At 42.8% G+C, this 13305-nt stretch overlaps 1 protein-coding gene across 1 annotated transcript in view; it reads right to left on the reverse strand.

The window, feature by feature from the left end:
• Positions 1-13305, reverse strand: part of Lama4 (laminin subunit alpha 4) — a 146252-nt gene that overhangs the window by 131573 nt on the left and 1374 nt on the right. The window lies entirely within an intron of this gene.

The raw sequence follows: 13305 nt of genomic DNA on the forward strand, positions 1-13305 counted from the left end.
GGAAGCTCTACAAGTATTGACACTTTTCAAAGGAGTTAGTTGTCACTGGAGATCCCTTTACTTGGAAGTTGTGAGTAATATTTTTTCAATGTCAATAACTTAAACACAGTCTCCCTTCCCTCCACTCCCCCAACAGACACCCCCACCTCCCCTCTCCCTCAGATCCACTCCTCTCCACTTCCCTTCAGAAACGAGCAGGCCTCCCAGGGGTATCAGCCGATTATTGCGTAACAAATTACAGTGAGACTAGGCACACACCCTCAAATCAGGGCTGGGAGAAGCAGCACAGTAGAAGGAAAAGAGTCCCAAGTTCAGGCTGAAGAGTCAGAAACATCCCCCCTCCCACTCTTGGGGAGTCCCACAACACAATGTCCCACGGACCCTGGTGGCACTGAGATATGTACTGGACAGTTTGTGAAACAAGTGACAAACTACAGATAAAATTTTAGATGTGTATTGTCTTAGTTTTTGTTGTTCTGAGTGGAATAACTTTGGCTTTTAGAGACTGGCTTTTGGACAACACATGACCTGTAATACCCTTTTGAGGGAAGAGACTTGCCTTTTTATCGCTGTGAGGAATTATCAAATCACCCTGTTTACATTAGAAAAGAGTTTATATTTTAAGATAAAATCTGACTCATGATAGAAGAATAGTTTCAAAAAACAAAACTTAACGTCTGGGTATGGCTAGTAATGTGGGTTAACACATCTGCCTGTGACCATCCCAACCCTCTTCAAATTCCCTTTGTTGTTTTTCTCAGCACTCTCAGGTAATGACTGAGACAAGAGTGGAATTTCCTAGGAAATGGCCCAAAATATCATCAGACAAGGAAGAGGAAGCATTAAAATATCTCTCTGTAGGGCACCAATTGTTGAAGACTTTAGCTCATGTTTGGAGGTGCTCAGAATATCCGTAGTTCTGTAAAGCCAACTAGTTCTGGCAGGTGTGTGTCCTGCTGGGATCTGCCAGGAAGATGGATTTCAATGATACTTTGGAGACTTGTCATGCTTTATGATGTCAACTTCAGCAGCCTCTGAGGAGCAGTTTTCAAACATACTAGAACAGAGAAACCCCATTAGAACAAACAGTAAGGTTCTGTGAGGAATTCATGTGCAACCCCAGTGAACCGAAGGTATTTCCGTCACAACTCAACTCAAAGCTATTGATTTAGTGGGGCTAATGTTAAAAGGTCCCTCATGATTAAATACATCTCTACAAATATCAACAGTACTGTTGCCTTCTCCCTCATCCTTCCTCTCAAAACATAAGACAGCTTGATGAAACCTTGACAATGACCCCAGTCTGACTTTTCTCCTTTTTAGATGATGGCTACTGTACAAATGTAGAATCTTTTGTTCTTTCCTGGACAATCATCAATGCCCAGCACATGTCACCCTAATTCTAGGCTGTCTGCTACTCAATGCCCAATCCATCCATGTTCCAGATTAAGGTTTATAGACCACAGTCTTCATTGTATTTCTATGCTGAAGCCTTCAATGACTCTCTGTTGTCCAATCTAACCAAATGGGACTATTACCCTTCCTTGTCTGTTTTTGTGTCCATTCACCTTGTCTTATCATGAGCTGCTTTACCTCAAACCTTAAAGGTCCAAACCAAAAGCCACATGGCTCATGCACTGACTTGCTCACTTCCCACCAGAAACAAACATCCTTTCTAAACTCTCCAATATTTTATAACATAATTTCATTGCTTACATTATTAGTGTGCTTGTTCTATCCCTCTGATTGTGTTTTATTCATATTTGGAGGATACATGACATTTAGTGGGCATTATAATAAGATTAAAGGGTGTGTAGCCAGATTTCTTGCCTTGACCTAAATAAATTGCTTTATGTTGAATAAGAGAGTGAAGTTACCAAAGTTGAATAAAGGAAGCATCCCTAAAAACTACAAGATGGTAATGCAGGGTTTAAATGCTACTTATATTTATTTATTTTCCAAGGCAGGGTTTCTCTGTGTAGCCTTGGCCTGCTCTGGACTCGCTTTGTAGACCAGGCTGGCCTCAAACTCACAGAGATCTGCCTGTCTCTGTCTCCATGAGTGCTGGGATTACGGGCATGTGCCACTGCATGGGGCTTATTTCTTATATTAAAAAAAAAAAGAATTAAAGTTAATCTCACTTTATCTATAAAAATGTACAACCAATATGAAATAGTAACACTTCCATTTTTGGCTAAAGTTCAAATAAAACAATGACACTCTGTTATCAGCAGCACTCTTTCGCAGTTATGAATTATGTCATTAAATATTGCTGAATATTTTTGCTTAGCAAATGCAAAGGGGGTTGAATCAAACCCCCTTAAAATTTAGATGCTAAAACACTCTAATTCAGTTTGACAGTTGACTGTCTTAGAAGACAAGGCCCATAGCGAGATGATAAATCCTAAATGAAGTCACATGGGCGGGACCTTAATTTGACATGACTGGTGTATGCATGTCAGGAAGGCTTCAGGAGATGTGTGAATCTCCTTCTACCAGCCAGAGAGAGTGCCCTTGCCCTACAACCCCAACAGCTCTTTGATCTTGGACTTCAGCCTCCAGAACACTGGGAAAAGTATCTTCCTTGGTTTAAGCCACATCATCTGCAGTATCTTGTTATGTCTCGCAATACATGAAATAATATAAAACATGAGGCTAGAGAAGAAAGGGTGGAGTAAAGAGATCCCTGGGTGTGAAAAGTCTGAGGATCACCAGGCTCAAAGATTTCCCCCTCCAGGTTACAAGGGAGTTCACTGATGAGTTCTGCCCCTGTGCAAGACCCAGAAGGACTGCCTGGGTCTGTCTAGTGTGAACTGGGCGCCCCTCGGGTAATTCCTTCCTACATTAAGCTCCTGTTCCTTGTTCATGTCTCTCAGACAATATGTTTTCTACAGTACTTGGTGGCTTCTCGGAAAGGAGGTAGGGTGTTTCTCTTCATTCTGTGTTGAGTCTTTTTTGTTGTGAACTGCCTTTCATTTTTTTCCCACAATCATTTGTAGGGGAGAAAATGTGAGACGGCAATAGATTCCCCTCTGTTCCTGTCAATGTTCCTGTCAATCATTTCCCCTAAGAAAGCTCAGATTGTTTCCTCATCCTTTTGAAGCAGTTTTGAGTCATGGGTCTACTCAAGACTCCCCTGAAAAATGAATGCTCAGAAAAGCTAGGGAAAAGTGGGTATAACACATTCAGAAATTATTCCACCAATTACTGTTCTCATATCCAAGAGGAACTTTCCATCATTAACAATCAAGATAGTTTGTTCTGTAACTGTATAACTTCACAGAGGTCAAAGTGTGAACTAATGTACGTGCTCTTCAGAGACTGGTCACTGTCCTTCCTGGATGGTACTAGGGACCTTTCTTAGCTGAGTTTAAGATTTAGAGAAAACTACCAGAGGATATTATAGTCAGAAAATTCAGAGCCTGGAGGCAGAATTCCTGTCTATGACGTTGAGTAAACTACTCAGCTGCTGTGTGTGGTTCCATTTCCTGTTTGTTATATGGGCCTAATATGGACATCTTTCCTTGGAGTTATTAGGGGAATAAAGCAAGGAGACACATAAGGTGCCAGGTCCCAGAGTGTTAATCATGTGTTTTAGCTAAAACTAAAATTAAAGCTAAAGAAGACCATAGATCTCAGCCAGTGAGTTGTCCCACACAGGGTGAGACACAGCTGTCCCTTAAGGTCGTAATGACTTGCTTCCTCAGCGCTGAAGCAGTGTGAGGGAGACCTGGAGCCTGCAGGGAGAATGTTTGATACAAGAGACATCTGGGAACTCAAGCGGTGCTTCCTTGCTGTTCCCGAACATGCCAGAAAACCTCTGCTGGAGGAATTGCCTTTAGTTTTTATGTGTCCTGTGATAGTATCTTTCTAGCCCAGAAAACAAACTACACTCTTTATACAGACTTGTCCTGAATCAGGATGATGTCCTTGCTATGAAGAAAAACTGTCAAAGCTGTACTATTTCATAGTCAAAGTGACATTCTATAGTCCAACACATTTCACAAGTAAGTTTCTCTCTGGCCACCTCTCCCTGTCATCCCTCAAGGACACACCCTTTAGCCATCCCATTTCTGTATAGTCACGGATACTGGGGAGGGCGAGATGGGAACAGAAAACCTTCTATGTCATTTTATATCTTTACTCAAAATCCAGTTCCAAACACGTTTCCAGGAGGTGGCATCATCTCCCGAATCCTCCAGCTTCCGCAAAGCAGCATTCTGCACTGCTTTTCTATTTTAAAGTTACTTTTTTGATCTGAGTGAGCTTCACTCAGCTATGATTTGGTTTAATATTTCCACTCTCTTCTTCCTATATACATAAAAAAGTTTTCCCTTTCTAGATCCACAGATCTCCCCCAGTCCATCCAAAATTCAAATCTGGCTCCACTTTAGAGTTGAGCGTTTCCTGTATTTTAATGTACCAGTGAGGATGTTGGGTAGGTTTTGATGCTCTGCATTGCTAGCCTGTGCTCAGGTGGCACAGATCTTGACCCTTTGTGCCATGCTTGAGGATCAGTCTTTTAGACCCTGCCTCCCCACAGCCAGCAATAATCAGTCATTTGCCGACGCAAGCTTCCTCACGTAATTCTGACTTCCAGAAACTTCCTAGGACACATTTGAAGACAAATGTGTGTCCTGCTCAATCTAAAGCAAGCTTTAAATTTTCCTTCCACAAGGACCAAATATATCTGGGCACAGGGTCTTTTCTGAGACTGACATTCAACCAAGGACCATGTATGGATATAACCTAGAACCTCTGCTCAGATGTAGCCTGTGGTAGCTCAGTAACCAATTGGTTTCCCATAGTGAGGGGAACAAGGGCTATTTCTAACAGGAACTCAATGACTGACTCTTTGGCCTCCCCACCCCCCCCAAGGGAGGAGCAGTCCTATTAGGCCACAGAGGAGAGCTTTGGAGCCAGTCCTGAAGATACCTGATAAAACAGGATCAAATGAATGGGGAGGAGGTCCCCCCCATCAGTGGACTTGGAAAGGGGCACGGTGAAGAGGAGGAAGGGAGGGAGGGACTGGGAGAGAATGAGAGATCGGGACCCGGCTGGGATACAGAGTTAATAAAATGTAACTGATAAGAAAAAAATAAAATTCAAAAAAAAATTTCTTTCCAGTAGCATTAAAACCTAGTGGATAATTTTTCAATGCACAGTATAATGGGGTCATTTTGTTTGACATCTATAATGCATCAAGGAGTTGGTGGTTCTATTGTTTCCACTGAGTGGAAGCGAGGTCTCCTCTGGACCCTCTGCCAGCTGATACTTGATTGGCACTTAGGTATGGATAGGTGCTCTCCTTTCGTGACCTCATCATATTTCATTTCCTCCTGCAGGGTCTGAGTAGGGGAGGTGGAAATAGCTAGACACCCTGGCACAGGATTTGTTGACCACTGGAAGGCATACCTTGTATGCATGGGGGTGTCTGTAGCTTATACTGTCTGAGATACTTTCTTGGTGTGTCATGGTAGAAAGCTTGTGTCTGTGTTTGGCCTGTGCCCTGTGCCCTCACTTGGAGCTCTCCCAACCTCACTCACAGAAGGTATTGGGAAGCTGGGAAAATTACTCCATTAAAGTGTTTTCTAGTTTCTTCTTCCAGGCCAATGCCCTACATTTTCCACACTCTTTAGACTCTTAAGAACTTGGGGTCTTAAAGGGTAAGACCCTTGATCCTGTGTACATTTTAATCTGTAAGAACGAACATCATCAACAGTTGACTGCTTCGTCTTCTTCCTTCTCTGTTCTTCTTTTTCTAAGGTCATTGGAGGTAAAGGGACTTACTTGCTCAGGTTCCTTAATCTGCCAAGAGTGATGTGTTTTGATGGAGTGAAGAACTATCTAGGCTCATAGTTCAGCTTTACTTAGGGCCTCAGGACTCTCCTACCGGCCATTCAAGGCAAGAATAGAGAAAAGCAATAAAGACTAAAGTGAATAATAGTACAGTGAAGTAAATTTCCTTCTCAAAGATATGAGGATAGCAAGGCGTGATGGCACATGCCTGTGATCTCTGCACTTAGGGAGGCAGAGGCAGATGGATCTCTGTGAGTTTGAGACCAGCCTGGTCTACAAAGCGAGCTTAGGACAGCTAGAGCTACACAGAGAAAGATGTCAGGCTGTGTTCATGATCTCTCGTTCTAATGCTTAAGGCGAAGCAACCAGGAAGAATTCAAGGCAGAGCCAGAAGACACAGTTCCACGATCTGTCTCTAATGAGCTTCCCTGCTTCCCTCGGCTATGAGCTGAGAGGACTGGATCTCTAAACTTCCTTTCCAGCACCGAGCATCGGATGATTGATTTGACTTTAGGGTTTAGGGCATAGTAGGGGTTTTTATCTAGGATAACCTCCAACCAACTATCAAAGAGGTTTCAGCCTTAATCTGGTCTCTTTTATGCTGATGAATGTGCTGCAGTAAAGGCTTCAGGGCTCGTCTCTTTGTAAGTGAAAACTGGAGTGCCTGTTAGCATTGATTGCGAGAGACAACAATACCCAGGGAGGACAACAGAATAAAGCAATTATTTATGTACTACATGGAAACGGAACCGTTCTCGTCCAAGCAATCAGACTCCGTTCAGTCTTCAACTGTCAGGACGTCACCTGCTGCCTGGGGGTTTGACAGAGAACAGCCTGCTGTTACAAAGATTTAGGGCCGATCAGCAGGAAGTGAGGTGGCCCTTAGGGTGTGCTTGGTGGCCAAAGTATGTCACTCTTCTCAAGGGCCAGCACACACATCATGGACTTTAGAAAGAATCATAGAGTAGCCTGCTACAGAATAGGCTTGCTACATTTTAAGACTGAAATTTGTGTGGCAGGGTCGGGGGATGGAGAGATGGCTCAGTGGTTAGGAACAGTGGCTGCTCTTCCACAGGGCCCGGGTTCAGGGGCCTCCAGTTTCCTCTTCTACTCCATAGGATCCTACATGATTCTGCAGCACACAAGCTCTCACACACACATCCACATAAGGAGATGATAAATAAGACGAGAGAAAAGACTGAGATGTGGGATTTGTGCTGTGGTATCACTCAGGAAAATTTTTTCTCTCTTTTGGCCATCATGCAGCTGTTTTGATGCTGTTCTCTGAAGATTCCAGGCAGTTCTACAGTCCTGGTAACTAAGGTTCTGAGGACCACTCGCCATCTCTCTTACTTCTAGCTACTATGCTACGCAGCCCTTTGGGCTGTCCTTGGCTTTTAGAAAATTATTTAGTTCTGTTCTCTGCACTGCAGTGTACTTGGCACAGACAACACCCCATGTAGCTGTCATATCCTCAAGGCAAGCTTAGCTGAACACACTTCAGATCCCCAGACTCTCCGGTTTTCTTTAAGGCAATGATATTACTCCATAATTTCAAAATAAGTACAAGCCCACAAAGCCTGCACCGCACTCAGAAGATCTTTTAGCTGTAGGGCACAGCACAGATTTCTGTTCTAGTTTGCATGAAATTCGTACGGATGCATGCTCTAGAGCCTCTCCTACTCAGCAGTCCTCAGGGATTCATTCCAGTAGCTGTTAGCCTCCATTTACATAAACATAAGATCCCTAACTTTCCCCAAATGCTTTAAGCAGCCCTGGAAGTAAAAGAGTAAAAAAAAAAAAAAAAAAAGTAAAATAAATTTGCAAATTATTATTTTTTAAGGCACATCCACCTACTCTCTCTCTCTCTTAAAAGAGCAGCTTCTCGTTTGTTTTTCTCCATAGAGGGTATTTGTGTTTGAATACGGAAAATTTCCCACTACCAATCATCGGCCTCGGAATGCTTTTCCCCCCCAAGTTTCTCATGACAAGAAGACAGAGCCTCAGAGGCAGGCTGCTGGCAGCTGAATTTCATTAGGACTTTGATGGGAAACTCAAGTTGGAATTACAAACATCTGTGGCTAAACTTCCCTTTAGTAAGCCGTTTCCCAGAATTTAACTTCGATACAGCGGCAGGAAAAGAGAGAAACAGTTGAAAGTAGCATGCTCTCTTGTGAAACCCAGGAGGATATTTAAATATCTGGCTATGGTCACTATATCTTAATGAACTCGCAGACTTCCTTATTTTAGAAAATTAATAATTATAAGTACTAATTTTGGGACTTGAAGCATGCATGTGTCCAAAAAAAACCCCCTGAAGTGTCTCAAAATTATATCTAGCCTCCATCTTGTTTACATGATTGTTATAAGCAAGCAAACCCCCAAGACTTTCCTTGGAATTTTGTACTTCCCAAAACCAGGAGTCAGATTTGAACGCTCATGAATTTGTCCTTTTGCTTTCCCCACTGCCTAATTTTTATTTCTCAATTCCATACCTATTTGCTCTGTTTTCTTGTTGTTGATCCTTGGCTTTTCTAGAAATTTAGAAAAACCCATCAATTTTTTTTTCTCAACTATTCAGATACTGTATTATGGTGAAAAACTATTTGAAAACTACTAAAGAGAATTGTTATGGGAGACACAATATAGTCCCTCTACCCTTGGATTGCACAACTGGAAAATAAGCAAACTGGAAAGTAATCAAATTTACGAACATTTTAAAGCTCTAGATGACAAAGTACATTTTGCTAGACACTGACCACATGGTACCTGGGCTTAGCTGACATCGCAGCAGGAAAAAGGAGCAGGGAGAGGTGAGGGCTGTCTTACGAGGCCTGCAGACATCTTATCTAAGTGCATTTCACAGCAACCATGTGAGGTAAAGTATGTTTCCACTGATTTTATGATTTAAAAAAAAGGCAATACCTAACGGATGAACTAATTTGCTCAAAGTCATGCTGCTGGAAGGCTGGACACTGATTCATACATCTGTCTGGCCACAGGCCCTGAAAGGTGAATTTCAAATATGGCAGACAACAAGTAAACCACTCCTGGGCTAACTCTGGCCTTCGGATATACTTTCCTAGAAGAAATGTAAAAATTGGGTCGTCAATTTCAGTTAAGAATCTGGATTCTGTCTTTTATATTATTTTATGAGACAGGGTTTCTCTGTGTAGTCCTGGCTGTCCTGCAACTCACTCTGTAGACCAGGCTGGCCTCAAACTCAGAGATCCTCCTGCCTCTGCCTCCTGAGTGCTGGGATTAAAGGTGTGTGCCTGGTCTGTCTTCTCTTGCAAAACAGACAAGCAAGCCTCCAGAGAGTTGGCAGGACTGAGCTCCACTCTGAGGGACCATCTCCTGTGATTCAGGGCTGATCACCTACAGGTTGCTCTTCCTCCTTACTGGGCTCCACTTAAGAGATTTTTTTTTTTGCATGGCTTCTGTAGCAATCTGAATTTTAAAAATTCTTTTCAGCCACAGGATCCAGCAATTCCACTTCTGAATGTGTACTCAAAAGAACTGAAAGCAGGGACTTGGAGTCAGATACTTAAACATCATTGTTCATAGCAGTATTGCTCACAACCTCAAAAGGAAGATTCCACACTTATTCCTATGGAAGGGTGAACAAACATTCTATACACATACATCTGTGCATGTATATAGGTAAATTATAAGCATAAATATATATATATACGTAAACGGAAGCTTTCACAGCAGTGATTCTGACACCCTTACAGTATGAATGAACTTTGAAGACTCCTGCATGTTGTCTTCTGACCACCACACAAGCACCAAGGTACACACATGTCACCCCTAACCTCTCGCAATAAAAGAAAAAGAAAGTTACCAGGCAAGGCAGGGAAAGAGTGCTACCCAAGCCTTCCGTTGCCCTAACAGTTTATGCAGCTTTATGAGACTCTTCCGGTAGCACCAAGTAATGCTTTGCATTACGTTTTCTACTTCATTTAAAAAGAAAAGCCCCCATAATTTCAATAAAATGGTCCCCGAGTATGGTTTCGTATAATTTTCTAGATATTCCTGCATGGCCGAATTGCTTTTATAAATAAACTCCTTTCCGGCTGAGCCATTTCACAGCTAGAGAGAGGCTCAGGTTCCTGACTCTATCTGTTTCCATGTTTGTGAGATGGGATGATAGCTGAATAGTTCCACTGACTTATGGAGGTGACAGGAAATGTCTTAGTGTTAGCTAGGCCACTGTTAGATATGCCAGTGTTTCTAAAGTAAGAAACTTTGCTGTTCAGCATATAGAATATCGAGTCCTTCTGGTCTGCCTCATTATCTCCATGGTACTAAGCTCGTGTAGCCAGTTTTACAGAGCATCAGTCTGTTCTGCTTGGTACAGTGCTGGCTATATTATTTTCTCTCAGATTGCTTACCATTTGAAGGCAACGGCGAAACTCGATATCATTTTTCCCCTCTGTACATGGCAAGTCTCTAGATCTGCCTGTTGTGTGGATGAAAGAAATGGAGGTTCCAAAGACCTATCCTAGTTCTGGAACAGCACTCCAGGGTAGCTGCCCAGGCTAGTGGCTGGAAGATTTATTGTCTACATAATCTTTTTCAAAGCAAGGGTCTGAGATAAGGAAAAGGAAAGCAGATAGTGAAAGAGATATAAAGGCTTTCCGTAAACATTCTGTAACCCTGCAATGGCAGGGAGCCTAACAGTGTGTCAGGGCAAGGGACCACATGTCAACACAGACAGGAACAGAGGGAAAGCCCCTCGCAATTAGTCTCCTGCAGTGCTTCTTTAAGCAAGTCAGTTTGTCCACTGAGGAGTATCCATGGGTGTATGAAGCAATGATTATTTTTGGAGGACAGTCCCCGTGGTAATGATGGTAATAGTAAAACCCACTCGGGTTAGGCCACGAAGTCTTCCTTTCTCCTCTCAGGAAAGTCTCCTCGCCTTTATCAGCAGTTTCTCTTACTTTTCTCACTTAGGTATCCAATCCAGCAACAGTGATGAAACCCGCCTCCTCTCCCTCACACTTCCAGCATTCTTTCTCTGCCCTGTATTTCTCAATGTCTCTGCATGGCCTCCATCTAGCTTCTACCTCTAGCCCAGTGTTCTTGACCTTGGTTGACTCAGGGCCTGTGTCTCAACAGAGAAGAATCTCAATTTCCCCCAAGGATACTCTGAGACCAGTTCCCTGACGCCATTCTCTCACCATTCCTTCTTTTCCTCTGGTCCGCTGCACTTCTGTGTTAGTCAAGAAGACTTCAGCTAGAATCTGACTGCTTATCTCACAACAAAACCCACACATAGATATCCTTGCCTTTGTTTCATCTTTTCTATAAGTTACAATTACCCTATAGGCAAGGGGTGAAAGAAACAGTTCTTCTCTCCCCAGCTCTGAGCAAACTAACTATATAACCAAACACACACACACACAACTTTCAGACTTTCGCTTACTTTTGCTTGCTACCATTACTTGACAAAGTGAATAAGCTCTCTTGTCCTTTTACAGTTTTGTCAGACTATTGAACGTTTCTTCTGAAACTACTAGTCTCCGTCTCGCCCACCGTCACTCACTGAAAAGTCACTGCTGTCAGCGTACACTCAGCAGTGATGGACTCAGTAAATGGCTTGTCCAGGAGCGGGAGGTAGGGAAATCCTCAAGTGGAGTGTAGAGCTCCCTCTGGGTGTGTCTCTGTCACATTCTTTCCATCCAAAGGGAAAGCTTTTTCCAAAGAGAGGTGGGAACCTTCCTTCTTGGCCTGCCAGTCCCCCTTTCCCCTTTCATTCTGTTGATTTTTCATTCATATGTGTGCCAGTTCACACTGAGTACCACTGTGGGTCAGAGAGTCTGCTTTAGGACAAGTGTCCAGCTTTGGAAGAGCTGGGGGGAGAGCAGTGGGGGATTTCTGCCAAGCTCCTCCTACTGACCCATGCTCATCTTAGATGTTTTATTTATTTATTTTTTCTTCCTTCTTTTGGAGAGTTGGTTGAAGAATAACCATTCATATAAAGCCAATTCAAATAAAGTGGAAATATTTTTAGAGCACCCTCCCACCCACATTTTGAATCCCTCCCATGAATAATGTGACCGTATTTTGTTTTATGTAAATACAGTTTCCTGACCCAACCCAGGAAAGTAGTTGTGCTGTGTTATTAAGTCTCTGGAATGTATTTGGTTCAAGATCTGCTCACTGGCTATAAAGAGCATGGGAAACCTGCTGGCGGGGCACTGGGATCAGCCTGCGACCACAGGCAGCACGGAACATCTATGTGAGACCATCCTTGGGAAACAGAATTGCGGCATTCTTCCCCATCTACTGCCTTTCTTTCCCCTAAGTTCCTCAACTAGTGTTTTGACCCTGGTAGATCGTGACAGCTTTGCACTTTTAACTTACTATGGGACATTTTTTTTTTCCGGTTGGAAGAATATAGGAAAACACAGATACAATATCACAAACATTAAGTAAGGTGGAAGCATCTCCGAGAAATAGCGCTGAGTAAGGTTTGTTTGTTTTTTAAAACCAAATCCATCTATGGTAATAGCTCAGCATGTCAGACACTGTACACCTTTGTCATGATAACTACATAAAGTATAAAACAGCAATCAATGATTTCTCTAAGCCTCAAGTCTGTTTTGTTTTGTTTTTAATCAGCAACTTGGGCGAACTATTACTTGGGTAAAGTCAAGACGCTTGCCCTTTAAATGTGATCAGCAAGTCTGCCCTCTAAAACGCTTTGCTTTCATTGTGCTGGACATGCACTTGTACTGGAAATCGCTTTGCAGCCTCGACATTAACTTCAAGGTCCCCTAACATTCAAATAATTATTGTGAGATGCAAATACAGAAAAAAAAAAAGTTAGGTATGTATGACCATCTCTTTAGATTTAACATAATCGGATACGGGATACCTAGACAAGTTGGATTAAGATGAATAACAGAAAAATTTAGCACAAAGGTATACATTTGGGATACGATAAAGATTTTATTTATTGTTTATCTGCAATTCAAGTTTAGTTGAGTGTCTTACACTCTGTATCAATCCTGCCCTTATGGGGAGCATTTCATTCAGGGACTTTCCCTGCTGGAAGCAACAGGTGGGGAGATAATGCTGCCTGGGTTAGTTCCAAGAGGGCAGAGGAGTGCCTTCCCATTGATGGAGTCTGGCTCCTCTGGCCTGTCCCCAGTGCTTGGGTGTGATCAGAAGTAAGACCCCTTTGTTCTCATGGAGGTTCTGTTTCGTGCCCATACGAGAGACTGGAACACCCTGGTTCCATCTCTGAGGAAGCATGACTAGGACTCTCTCTTAAGAGGGACCGTCCTGCATTTTATTTATAATCAACAATTAAATAACTAGAGTTGTATCACCAACCGTTAGAACTGGAGGGAACAACTGAAACTTCAGTGATTTTAGCGCCATTATCAACCTGCATCACTGCTCAGTTGTATGATTGCTAGAGGTACACATATGTAGTGGGTCTGTGTGTGTGTGTGTGTGTGTGTGTGTGTGTGTGGTGTGGTGTGTGGGGAC

This window comes from Psammomys obesus, unplaced genomic scaffold (genome assembly GCF_907164565.1).
Source record: "Psammomys obesus unplaced genomic scaffold, mPsaObe1.curated_primary_1811, whole genome shotgun sequence".
Taxonomy (NCBI): Eukaryota; Metazoa; Chordata; class Mammalia; order Rodentia; family Muridae; genus Psammomys; species Psammomys obesus.